Raw genomic sequence first — 12,087 nt, forward strand, 5'->3', positions numbered from 1 at the left:
AAGATAGCATTGCATCACATTACATGGCAATGCAATGCACAGTTGCTGAAGTTGAACCAAAATGAGCTTGTAATCTGGCTTCTGCAACTTTGAACATGAAAAATCCAATGAGGAGAAGAAAAGCAAAGCCAAAGAGTCCATCCCCAAATCCGACAAACAAGCAAAATGAACAAAAAACATTGAATTCAATTCTTTCTGATTTTAGAAACTGCATTAAAGAAGGGGTGCACCGGTCCTGGAGATACTGCAATACCAGGTCAATGCGTGGAGTGGACAGAGCAAGCTCTTTTTCCATCTCCCTGTTCTAAAAATCCATTTAATATATGGTCCCCAGATAGGGGATGTATCAGATATTAAACTGATAAGAACAGATACTACACTTGATCTTAGCCAAAAGGCCGAGAAGCGATAACCAGAATTGGTTTCAAACTACGGAGCCACCCAAGGATCCTGAAAAGTCCATTTGTGGAGATGAGCTCCTGGACTACCGTTAAGAAGACATGTTGTCAACCTCTAGATCCCTTACATGCCTGCACTTTTCGGCTTGCTGCTGCTGCAATCCACGCGTTTTAGATCTGCATAACTCCACCTCTTTAAACACAGCACCTTCACCCCCTGCTGTTCCCACCCGCCTCAACACCGTTGGAAGGGAGGAGAACCAATTAAGGCGGGGGGTGGGGTGGAACGAGCAGCTGTCTACCCTTAGCAGGAGGGCTCCTGATTACATACCTCTCCTGCTGCTGCTGCTGCTGGCTGTCCAGCAGCAGACTGAAGGTGGCTGCTGCTGTGCACAGGTATATAAAGGCTCAGAGCCTATTATGACACGCGCAGCCAGCGTTCCATTGCCACATTCCATCTACTGCAGGCAGGATACCTGGCTGGCTGAATGTCGCTGAGAAGCTCACAGAGACCGCCATAAGCAACAGTTTAACAGAATGCCACAGACTAATCAACCAAACTTTTTGGGTTGGGTTCTTTTTTATAGTCTGCAGGCATTAAATGAAAGAAGTCAGTGTTCCAGCAGAAGGAGACAACGTTTCAGAAAAGGCATTGTAGCAAACCAAAAAAGAAATTTTAAGCGCAGCAGAGTAACCAGCGCACATACCTGTTAGCTCAGGTGAGTTTAAAAGGCTGCTGTTGATAACAAGGGCATTTGCTAAATAGATGGTGTGTGTGCAACAATATACTGAAAGGTCAATTATATTGTGCAGCTTATCTCACCACCTGTAGTTATTTAGGTGAAAGCTCCAAAATGCTTGCCTAATATGTCTGTTTATCCAAAAGGAAGTAAAAAGGGAGAGCTAGAAAGATAGCATTGCATCACATTACATGGCAATGCAATGCACAGTTGCTGAAGTTGAACCAAAATGAGCTTGTAATCTGGCTTCTGCAACTTTGAACATGAAAAATCCAATGAGGAGAACAAAAGCAAAGCCAAAGAGTCCATCCCAAAATCCGACAAACAAGCAAAATGAACAAAAAACATTGAATTCAATTCTTTCTGATTTTAGAAACTGCATTAAAGAAGGGGTGCACCGGTCCTGGAGATACTGCAATACCAGGTCAATGCGTGGAGTGGACAGAGCAAGCTCTTTTTCCATCTCCCTGTTCTAAAAATCCATTTAATATATGGTCCCCAGATAGGGGACGTATCAGATATTAAACTGATAAGAACAGATACTACACTTGATCTTAGCCAAAAGGCCGAGAAGCAATAACCAGAATTGGTTTCAAACTACGGAGCCACCCAAGGATCCTGAAAAGTCCATTTGTGGAGATGAGCTCCTGGACTCCCGTTAAGAAGACATGTTGTCAACCTCTAGATCCCTTACATGCCTGCACTTTTCGGCTTGCTGCTGCTGCAATCCACGCGTTTTAGATCTGCATAACTCCACCTCTTTAAACACAGCACCTTCACCCCCTGCTGTTCCCACCCGCCTCAACACCGTTGGAAGGGAGGAGAACCAATTAAGGCGGGGGGTGGGGTGGAACGAGCAGCTGTCTACCCTTAGCAGGAGGGCTCCTGATTACATACCTCTCCTGCTGCTGCTGCTGCTGGCTGTCCAGCAGCAGACTGAAGGTGGCTGCTGCTGTGCACAGGTATATAAAGGCTCAGAGCCTATTATGACACGCGCAGCCAGCGTTCCATTGCCACATTCCATCTACTGCAGGCAGGATACCTGGCTGGCTGAATGTCGCTGAGAAGCTCACAGAGACCGCCATAAGCAACAGTTTAACAGAATGCCACAGACTAATCAACCAAACTTTTTGGGTTGGGTTCTCTTTTATAGTCTGCAGGCATTAAATGAAAGAAGTCAGTGTTCCAGCAGAAGGAGACAACGTTTCAGAAAAGGCATTGTAGCAAACCAAAAAAGAAATTTTAAGCGCAGCAGAGTAACCAGCGCACATACCTGTTAGCTCAGGTGAGTTTAAAAGGCTGCTGTTGATAACAAGGGCATTTGCTAAATAGATGGTGTGTGTGCAACAATATACTGAAAGGTCAATTATATTGTGCAGCTTATCTCACCACCTGTAGTTATTTAGGTGAAAGCTCCAAAATGCTTGCCTAATATGTCTGTTTATCCAAAAGGATGTAAAAAGGGAGAGCTAGAAAGATAGCATTGCATCACATTACATGGCAATGCAATGCACAGTTGCTGAAGTTGAACCAAAATGAGCTTGTAATCTGGCTTCTGCAACTTTGAACATGAAAAATCCAATGAGGAGAAGAAAAGCAAAGCCAAAGAGTCCATCCCAAAATCCAACAAACAAGCAAAATGAACAAAAAACATTGAATTCAATTCTTTCTGATTTTAGAAACTGCATTAAAGAAGGGGTGCACCGGTCCTGGAGATACTGCAATACCAGGTCAATGCGTTGAGAGGACAGAGCAAGCTCTTTTTCCATCTCCCTGTTCTAAAAATCCATTTAATATATGGTCCCCAGATAGGGGACGTATCAGATATTAAACTGATAAGAACAGATACTACACTTGATCTTAGCCAAAAGGCCGAGAAGCGATAACCAGAATTGGTTTCAAACTACGGAGCCACCCAAGGATCCTGAAAAGTCCATTTGTGGAGATGAGCTCCTGGACTCCCGTTAAGAAGACATGTTGTCAACCTCTAGATCCCTTACATGCCTGCACTTTTCGGCTTGCTGCTGCTGCAATCCACGCGTTTTAGATCTGCATAACTCCACCTCTTTAAACACAGCACCTTCACCCCCTGCTGTTCCCACCCGCCTCAACACCGTTGGAAGGGAGGAGAACCAATTAAGGCGGGGGGTGGGGTGGAACGAGCAGCTGTCTACCCTTAGCAGGAGGGCTCCTGATTACATACCTCTCCTGCTGCTGCTGCTGCTGGCTGTCCAGCAGCAGACTGAAGGTGGCTGCTGCTGTGCACAGGTATATAAAGGCTCAGAGCCTATTATGACACGCGCAGCCAGCGTTCCATTGCCACATTCCATCTACTGCAGGCAGGATACCTGGCTGGCTGAATGTCGCTGAGAAGCTCACAGAGACCGCCATAAGCAACAGTTTAACAGAATGCCACAGACTAATCAACCAAACTTTTTGGGTTGGGTTCTCTTTTATAGTCTGCAGGCATTAAATGAAAGAAGTCAGTGTTACAGCAGAAGGAGACAACGTTTCAGAAAAGGCATTGTAGCAAACCAAAAAAGAAATTTTAAGCGCAGCAGAGTAACCAGCGCACATACCTGTTAGCTCAGGTGAGTTTAAAAGGCTGCTGTTGATAACAAGGGCATTTGCTAAATAGATGGTGTGTGTGCAACAATATACTGAAAGGTCAATTATATTGTGCAGCTTATCTCACCACCTGTAGTTATTTAGGTGAAAGCTCCAAAATGCTTGCCTAATATGTCTGTTTATCCAAAAGGAAGTAAAAAGGGAGAGCTAGAAAGATAGCATTGCATCACATTACATGGCAATGCAATGCACAGTTGCTGAAGTTGAACCAAAATGAGCTTGTAATCTGGCTTCTGCAACTTTGAACATGAAAAATCCAATGAGGAGAAGAAAAGCAAAGCCAAAGAGTCCATCCCAAAATCCGACAAACAAGCAAAATGAACAAAAAACATTGAATTCAATTCTTTCTGATTTTAGAAACTGCATTAAAGAAGGGGTGCACCGGTCCTGGAGATACTGCAATACCAGGTCAATGCGTGGAGTGGACAGAGCAAGCTCTTTTTCCATCTCCCTGTTCTAAAAATCCATTTAATATATGGTCCCCAGATAGGGGACGTATCAGATATTAAACTGATAAGAACAGATACTACACTTGATCTTAGCCAAAAGGCCGAGAAGCGATAACCAGAATTGGTTTCAAACTACGGAGCCACCCAAGGATCCTGAAAAGTCCATTTGTGGAGATGAGCTCCTGGACTCCCGTTAAGAAGACATGTTGTCAACCTCTAGATCCCTTACATGCCTGCACTTTTCGGCTTGCTGCTGCTGCAATCCACGCGTTTTAGATCTGCATAACTCCACCTCTTTAAACACAGCACCTTCACCCCCTGCTGTTCCCACCCGCCTCAACACCGTTGGAAGGGAGGAGAACCAATTAAGGCGGGGGGTGGGGTGGAATGAGCAGCTGTCTACCCTTAGCAGGAGGGCTCCTGATTACATACCTCTCCTGCTGCTGCTGCTGCTGGCTGTCCAGCAGCAGACTGAAGGTGGCTGCTGCTGTGCACAGGTATATAAAGGCTCAGAGCCTATTATGACACGCGCAGCCAGCGTTCCATTGCCACATTCCATCTACTGCAGGCAGGATACCTGGCTGGCTGAATGTCGCTGAGAAGCTCACAGAGACCGCCATAAGCAACAGTTTAACAGAATGCCACAGACTAATCAACCAAACTTTTTGGGTTGGGTTCTCTTTTATAGTCTGCAGGCATTAAATGAAAGAAGTCAGTGTTCCAGCAGAAGGAGACAACGTTTCAGAAAAGGCATTGTAGCAAACCAAAAAAGAAATTTTAAGCGCAGCAGAGTAACCAGCACACATACCTGTTAGCTCAGGTGAGTTTAAAAGGCTGCTGTTGATAACAAGGGCATTTGCTAAATAGATGGTGTGTGTGCAACAATATACTGAAAGGTCAATTATATTGTGCAGCTTATCTCACCACCTGTAGTTATTTAGGTGAAAGCTCCAAAATGCTTGCCTAATATGTCTGTTTATCCAAAAGGAAGTAAAAAGGGAGAGCTAGAAAGATAGCATTGCATCACATTACATGGCAATGCAATGCACAGTTGCTGAAGTTGAACCAAAATGAGCTTGTAATCTGGCTTCTGCAACTTTGAACATGAAAAATCCAATGAGGAGAAGAAAAGCAAAGCCAAAGAGTCCATCCCAAAATCCGACAAACAAGCAAAATGAACAAAAAACATTGAATTCAATTCTTTCTGATTTTAGAAACTGCATTAAAGAAGGGGTGCACCGGTCCTGGAGATACTGCAATACCAGGTCAATGCGTGGAGTGGACAGAGCAAGCTCTTTTTCCATCTCCCTGTTCTAAAAATCCATTTAATATATGGTCCCCAGATAGGGGATGTATCAGATATTAAACTGATAAGAACAGATACTACACTTGATCTTAGCCAAAAGGCCGAGAAGCGATAACCAGAATTGGTTTCAAACTACGGAGCCACCCAAGGATCCTGAAAAGTCCATTTGTGGAGATGAGCTCCTGGACTCCCGTTAAGAAGACATGTTGTCAACCTCTAGATCCCTTACATGCCTGCACTTTTCGGCTTGCTGCTGCTGCAATCCACGCGTTTTAGATCTGCATAACTCCACCTCTTTAAACACAGCACCTTCACCCCCTGCTGTTCCCACCCGCCTCAACACCGTTGGAAGGGAGGAGAACCAATTAAGGCGGGGGGTGGGGTGGAACGAGCAGCTGTCTACCCTTAGCAGGAGGGCTCCTGATTACATACCTCTCCTGCTGCTGCTGCTGCTGGCTGTCCAGCAGCAGACTGAAGGTGGCTGCTGCTGTGCACAGGTATATAAAGGCTCGGAGCCTATTATGACACGCGCAGCCAGCGTTCCATTGCCACATTCCATCTACTGCAGGCAGGATACCTGGCTGGCTGAATGTCGCTGAGAAGCTCACAGAGACCGCCATAAGCAACAGTTTAACAGAATGCCACAGACTAATCAACCAAACTTTTTGGGTTGGGTTCTCTTTTATAGTCTGCAGGCATTAAATGAAAGAAGTCAGTGTTCCAGCAGAAGGAGACAACGTTTCAGAAAAGGCATTGTAGCAAACCAAAAAAGAAATTTTAAGCGCAGCAGAGTAACCAGCGCACATACCTGTTAGCCCAGGTGAGTTTAAAAGGCTGCTGTTGATAACAAGGGCATTTGCTAAATAGATGGTGTGTGTGCAACAATATACTGAAAGGTCAATTATATTGTGCAGCTTATCTCACCACCTGTAGTTATTTAGGTGAAAGCTCCAAAATGCTTGCCTAATATGTCTGTTTATCCAAAAGGAAGTAAAAAGGGAGAGCTAGAAAGATAGCATTGCATCACATTACATGGCAATGCAATGCACAGTTGCTGAAGTTGAACCAAAATGAGCTTGTAATCTGGCTTCTGCAACTTTGAACATGAAAAATCCAATGAGGAGAAGAAAAGCAAAGCCAAAGAGTCCATCCCCAAATCCGACAAACAAGCAAAATGAACAAAAAACATTGAATTCAATTCTTTCTGATTTTAGAAACTGCATTAAAGAAGGGGTGCACCGGTCCTGGAGATACTGCAATACCAGGTCAATGCGTGGAGTGGACAGAGCAAGCTCTTTTTCCATCTCCCTGTTCTAAAAATCCATTTAATATATGGTCCCCAGATAGGGGACGTATCAGATATTAAACTGATAAGAACAGATACTACACTTGATCTTAGCCAAAAGGCCGAGAAGCGATAACCAGAATTGGTTTCAAACTACGGAGCCACCCAAGGATCCTGAAAAGTCCATTTGTGGAGATGAGCTCCTGGACTCCCGTTAAGAAGACATGTTGTCAACCTCTAGATCCCTTACATGCCTGCACTTTTCGGCTTGCTGCTGCTGCAATCCACGCGTTTTAGATCTGCATAACTCCACCTCTTTAAACACAGCACCTTCACCCCCTGCTGTTCCCACCCGCCTCAACACCGTTGGAAGGGCAGAGAACCAATTAAGGCGGGGGGTGGGGTGGAACGAGCAGCTGTCTACCCTTAGCAGGAGGGCTCCTGATTACATACCTCTCCTGCTGCTGCTGCTGCTGGCTGTCCAGCAGCAGACTGAAGGTGGCTGCTGCTGTGCACAGGTATATAAAGGCTCAGAGCCTATTATGACACGCGCAGCCAGCGTTCCATTGCCACATTCCATCTACTGCAGGCAGGATACCTGGCTGGCTGAATGTCGCTGAGAAGCTCACAGAGACCGCCATAAGCAACAGTTTAACAGAATGCCACAGACTAATCAACCAAACTTTTTGGGTTGGGTTCTCTTTTATAGTCTGCAGGCATTAAATGAAAGAAGTCAGTGTTCCAGCAGAAGGAGACAACGTTTCAGAAAAGGCATTGTAGCAAACCAAAAAAGAAATTTTAAGCGCAGCAGAGTAACCAGCGCACATACCTGTTAGCTCAGGTGAGTTTAAAAGGCTGCTGTTGATAACAAGGGCATTTGCTAAATAGATGGTGTGTGTGCAACAATATACTGAAAGGTCAATTATATTGTGCAGCTTATCTCACCACCTGTAGTTATTTAGGTGAAAGCTCCAAAATGCTTGCCTAATATGTCTGTTTATCCAAAAGGAAGTAAAAAGGGAGAGCTAGAAAGATAGCATTGCATCACATTACATGGCAATGCAATGCACAGTTGCTGAAGTTGAACCAAAATGAGCTTGTAATCTGGCTTCTGCAACTTTGAACATGAAAAATCCAATGAGGAGAAGAAAAGCAAAGCCAAAGAGTCCATCCCCAAATCCGACAAACAAGCAAAATGAACAAAAAACATTGAATTCAATTCTTTCTGATTTTAGAAACTGCATTAAAGAAGGGGTGCACCGGTCCTGGAGATACTGCAATACCAGGTCAATGCGTGGAGTGGACAGAGCAAGCTCTTTTTCCATCTCCCTGTTCTAAAAATCCATTTAATATATGGTCCCCAGATAGGGGATGTATCAGATATTAAACTGATAAGAACAGATACTACACTTGATCTTAGCCAAAAGGCCGAGAAGCGATAACCAGAATTGGTTTCAAACTACGGAGCCACCCAAGGATCCTGAAAAGTCCATTTGTGGAGATGAGCTCCTGGACTCCCGTTAAGAAGACATGTTGTCAACCTCTAGATCCCTTACATGCCTGCACTTTTCGGCTTGCTGCTGCTGCAATCCACGCGTTTTAGATCTGCATAACTCCACCTCTTTAAACACAGCACCTTCACCCCCTGCTGTTCCCACCCGCCTCAACACCGTTGGAAGGGAGGAGAACCAATTAAGGCGGGGGGTGGGGTGGAACGAGCAGCTGTCTACCCTTAGCAGGAGGGCTCCTGATTACATACCTCTCCTGCTGCTGCTGCTGCTGGCTGTCCAGCAGCAGACTGAAGGTGGCTGCTGCTGTGCACAGGTATATAAAGGCTCAGAGCCTATTATGACACGCGCAGCCAGCGTTCCATTGCCACATTCCATCTACTGCAGGCAGGATACCTGGCTGGCTGAATGTCGCTGAGAAGCTCACAGAGACCGCCATAAGCAACAGTTTAACAGAATGCCACAGACTAATCAACCAAACTTTTTGGGTTGGGTTCTCTTTTATAGTCTGCAGGCATTAAATGAAAGAAGTCAGTGTTCCAGCAGAAGGAGACAACGTTTCAGAAAAGGCATTGTAGCAAACCAAAAAAGAAATTTTAAGCGCAGCAGAGTAACCAGCGCACATACCTGTTAGCTCAGGTGAGTTTAAAAGGCTGCTGTTGATAACAAGGGCATTTGCTAAATAGATGGTGTGTGTGCAACAATATACTGAAAGGTCAATTATATTGTGCAGCTTATCTCACCACCTGTAGTTATTTAGGTGAAAGCTCCAAAATGCTTGCCTAGTATGTCTGTTTATCCAAAAGGAAGTAAAAAGGGAGAGCTAGAAAGATAGCATTGCATCACATTACATGGCAATGCAATGCACAGTTGCTGAAGTTGAACCAAAATGAGCTTGTAATCTGGCTTCTGCAACTTTGAACATGAAAAATCCAATGAGGAGAAGAAAAGCAAAGCCAAAGAGTCCATCCCCAAATCCGACAAACAAGCAAAATGAACAAAAAACATTGAATTCAATTCTTTCTGATTTTAGAAACTGCATTAAAGAAGGGGTGCACCGGTCCTGGAGATACTGCAATACCAGGTCAATGCGTGGAGTGGACAGAGCAAGCTCTTTTTCCATCTCCCTGTTCTAAAAATCCATTTAATATATGGTCCCCAGATAGGGGACGTATCAGATATTAAACTGATAAGAACAGATTTTTTTGATTGAATATATCTTTTATTAGCACAAAAAATAAGTTAACAGACAGTGTACAGTGCCGCAGCCCAGTACACACAGAATTCTACATCATATTTACATAGCATGAGGATACGACGCACTAACTAGACACATCACACCCCTATGCTACACAAAACACTCAATCTGAAAGAAAAAGCATGTCAATCAATACAGTACGACGAACCGTGATAAGGGATGGGGATTGGGAAAAAGGGGATGGGGAGGGGAAAATCACAGGCCCGAAGCTTTATTGAAAGACAAGACACATAAGGGGAGAGGGGGAGGAGGGGTTTAGTCCTCGTCCTCGTCCTCCGGACCGTCCATGATGGAATAGTCTCTGAGCAGGCTGTGGATCAGCCTGCGGCAGTCCTGGATGGACATCCTCTCCCTCCTCAAGATGAGCCGGTTCCTGGCGACCCAAACGGCATCCTTGAAGCAGTTCATAAGGCGCCAAGCCTCCTGGATGGCTCCGACGGTATGAACCCCAGGGAAGAGTCCGTAAAGCACAGAATGGTGCGATAGGCTCGCCCTGGGGACAGAGTTCCTCAGGTCGTCCTCAAGTGCAGTCAATAGGCGCTGTGCAAATCCGCAGTCCCAAAAAGTGTGCAAAGATGTTTCCTCCACGAAGGGGCACCTTGGGCAGTACCGGGTCTTGCACAGGTTCCGGGCATGCAAGAATGACCGGACGGGCAGTCCGCCCTGAATCGCCATCCACGACAAGTCCTTGTGCCCGTTGGTCAGCCTGTCAGACGACACATTTGTCCACACAGTCTCCAGCGTGTCCTGGTGAAGTCCTGTGATGTTCTCCACGTCATCCTTGGCTCTGATTAGCTTGTGGATAGTTTTGGGCTTCCACAAGTCGGGCTTGAGTCCCTCCAGTTGATAAGAACAGATACTACACTTGATCTTAGCCAAAAGGCCGAGAAGCGATAACCAGAATTGGTTTCAAACTACGGAGCCACCCAAGGATCCTGAAAAGTCCATTTGTGGAGATGAGCTCCTGGACTCCCGTTAAGAAGACATGTTGTCAACCTCTAGATCCCTTACATGCCTGCACTTTTCGGCTTGCTGCTGCTGCAATCCACGCGTTTTAGATCTGCATAACTCCACCTCTTTAAACACAGCACCTTCACCCCCTGCTGTTCCCACCCGCCTCAACACCGTTGGAAGGGAGGAGAACCAATTAAGGCGGGGGGTGGGGTGGAACGAGCAGCTGTCTACCCTTAGCAGGAGGGCTCCTGATTACATACCTCTCCTGCTGCTGCTGCTGCTGGCTGTCCAGCAGCAGACTGAAGGTGGCTGCTGCTGTGCACAGGTATATAAAGGCTCAGAGCCTATTATGACACGCGCAGCCAGCGTTCCATTGCCACATTCCATCTACTGCAGGCAGGATACCTGGCTGGCTGAATGTCGCTGAGAAGCTCACAGAGACCGCCATAAGCAACAGTTTAACAGAATGCCACAGACTAATCAACCAAACTTTTTGGGTTGGGTTCTCTTTTATAGTCTGCAGGCATTAAATGAAAGAAGTCAGTGTTCCAGCAGAAGGAGACAACGTTTCAGAAAAGGCATTGTAGCAAACCAAAAAAGAAATTTTAAGCGCAGCAGAGTAACCAGCGCACATACCTGTTAGCTCAGGTGAGTTTAAAAGGCTGCTGTTGATAACAAGGGCATTTGCTAAATAGATGGTGTGTGTGCAACAATATACTGAAAGGTCAATTATATTGTGCAGCTTATCTCACCACCTGTAGTTATTTAGGTGAAAGCTCCAAAATGCTTGCCTAATATGTCTGTTTATCCAAAAGGAAGTAAAAAGGGAGAGCTAGAAAGATAGCATTGCATCACATTACATGGCAATGCAATGCACAGTTGCTGAAGTTGAACCAAAATGAGCTTGTAATCTGGCTTCTGCAACTTTGAACATGAAAAATCCAATGAGGAGAAGAAAAGCAAAGCCAAAGAGTCCATCCCAAAATCCGACAAACAAGCAAAATGAACAAAAAACATTTAATTCAATTCTTTCTGATTTTAGAAACTGCATTAAAGAAGGGGTGCACCGGTCCTGGAGATACTGCAATACCAGGTCAATGCGTGGAGTGGACAGAGCAAGCTCTTTTTCCATCTCCCTGTTCTAAAAATCCATTTAATATATGGTCCCCAGATAGGGGACGTATCAGATATTAAACTGATAAGAACAGATACTACACTTGATCTTAGCCAAAAGGCCGAGAAGCGATAACCAGAATTGGTTTCAAACTACGGAGCCACCCAAGGATCCTGAAAAGTCCATTTGTGGAGATGAGCTCCTGGACTCCCGTTAAGAAGACATGTTGTCAACCTCTAGATCCCTTACATGCCTGCACTTTTCGGCTTGCTGCTGCTGCAATCCACGCGTTTTAGATCTGCATAACTCCACCTCTTTAAACACAGCACCTTCACCCCCTGCTGTTCCCACCCGCCTCAACACCGTTGGAAGGGAGGAGAACCAATTAAGGCGGGGGGTGGGGTGGAACGAGCAGCTGTCTACCCTTAGCAGGAGGGCTCCTGATTA

The 12,087-nt window shown here is 45.4% G+C and overlaps 9 non-coding genes and 1 pseudogene across 9 annotated transcripts; all 10 read right to left on the reverse strand.

Annotated features, from left to right (window-relative positions):
• Nucleotides 1–219: 219 nt before the first annotated feature.
• On the reverse strand, nucleotides 220–410 carry LOC141229107 (U2 spliceosomal RNA). Its single transcript, XR_012295860.1, has one exon. It is a non-coding gene; the product is annotated as a U2 spliceosomal RNA (small nuclear RNA).
• A 1,115-nt stretch (nucleotides 411–1,525) lies between these two features.
• On the reverse strand, nucleotides 1,526–1,716 carry LOC141229091 (U2 spliceosomal RNA). Its single transcript, XR_012295844.1, has one exon. It is a non-coding gene; the product is annotated as a U2 spliceosomal RNA (small nuclear RNA).
• Nucleotides 1,717–2,831: 1,115 nt separating this feature from the next.
• LOC141229116 (U2 spliceosomal RNA) lies at nucleotides 2,832–3,022 on the reverse strand. The gene has a single exon (XR_012295868.1). It is a non-coding gene; the product is annotated as a U2 spliceosomal RNA (small nuclear RNA).
• A 1,115-nt stretch (nucleotides 3,023–4,137) lies between these two features.
• LOC141229059 (U2 spliceosomal RNA) lies at nucleotides 4,138–4,328 on the reverse strand. The gene has a single exon (XR_012295813.1). It is a non-coding gene; the product is annotated as a U2 spliceosomal RNA (small nuclear RNA).
• A 1,115-nt stretch (nucleotides 4,329–5,443) lies between these two features.
• Nucleotides 5,444–5,634, reverse strand: LOC141229108 (U2 spliceosomal RNA). Its single transcript, XR_012295861.1, has one exon. It is a non-coding gene; the product is annotated as a U2 spliceosomal RNA (small nuclear RNA).
• A 1,115-nt stretch (nucleotides 5,635–6,749) lies between these two features.
• LOC141229060 (U2 spliceosomal RNA) lies at nucleotides 6,750–6,940 on the reverse strand. The gene has a single exon (XR_012295814.1). It is a non-coding gene; the product is annotated as a U2 spliceosomal RNA (small nuclear RNA).
• A 1,115-nt stretch (nucleotides 6,941–8,055) lies between these two features.
• LOC141229109 (U2 spliceosomal RNA) lies at nucleotides 8,056–8,246 on the reverse strand. Its single transcript, XR_012295862.1, has one exon. It is a non-coding gene; the product is annotated as a U2 spliceosomal RNA (small nuclear RNA).
• Nucleotides 8,247–9,361: 1,115 nt separating this feature from the next.
• Nucleotides 9,362–9,555, reverse strand: LOC141229134 (U2 spliceosomal RNA). The gene has a single exon (XR_012295885.1). It is a non-coding gene; the product is annotated as a U2 spliceosomal RNA (small nuclear RNA).
• An 818-nt stretch (nucleotides 9,556–10,373) lies between these two features.
• Nucleotides 10,374–10,467, reverse strand: LOC141229170 (U2 spliceosomal RNA; annotated as a pseudogene).
• Nucleotides 10,468–11,582: 1,115 nt separating this feature from the next.
• On the reverse strand, nucleotides 11,583–11,773 carry LOC141229062 (U2 spliceosomal RNA). Its single transcript, XR_012295815.1, has one exon. It is a non-coding gene; the product is annotated as a U2 spliceosomal RNA (small nuclear RNA).
• Nucleotides 11,774–12,087: the final 314 nt, after the last annotated feature.

The sequence above is a fragment of the Phyllobates terribilis genome, unplaced genomic scaffold (assembly GCF_046119375.1).
Source record: "Phyllobates terribilis strain yellow unplaced genomic scaffold, ASM4611937v1 Scaffold_455__1_contigs__length_1453912, whole genome shotgun sequence".
Lineage (NCBI taxonomy): Eukaryota > Metazoa > Chordata > Amphibia > Anura > Dendrobatidae > Phyllobates > Phyllobates terribilis.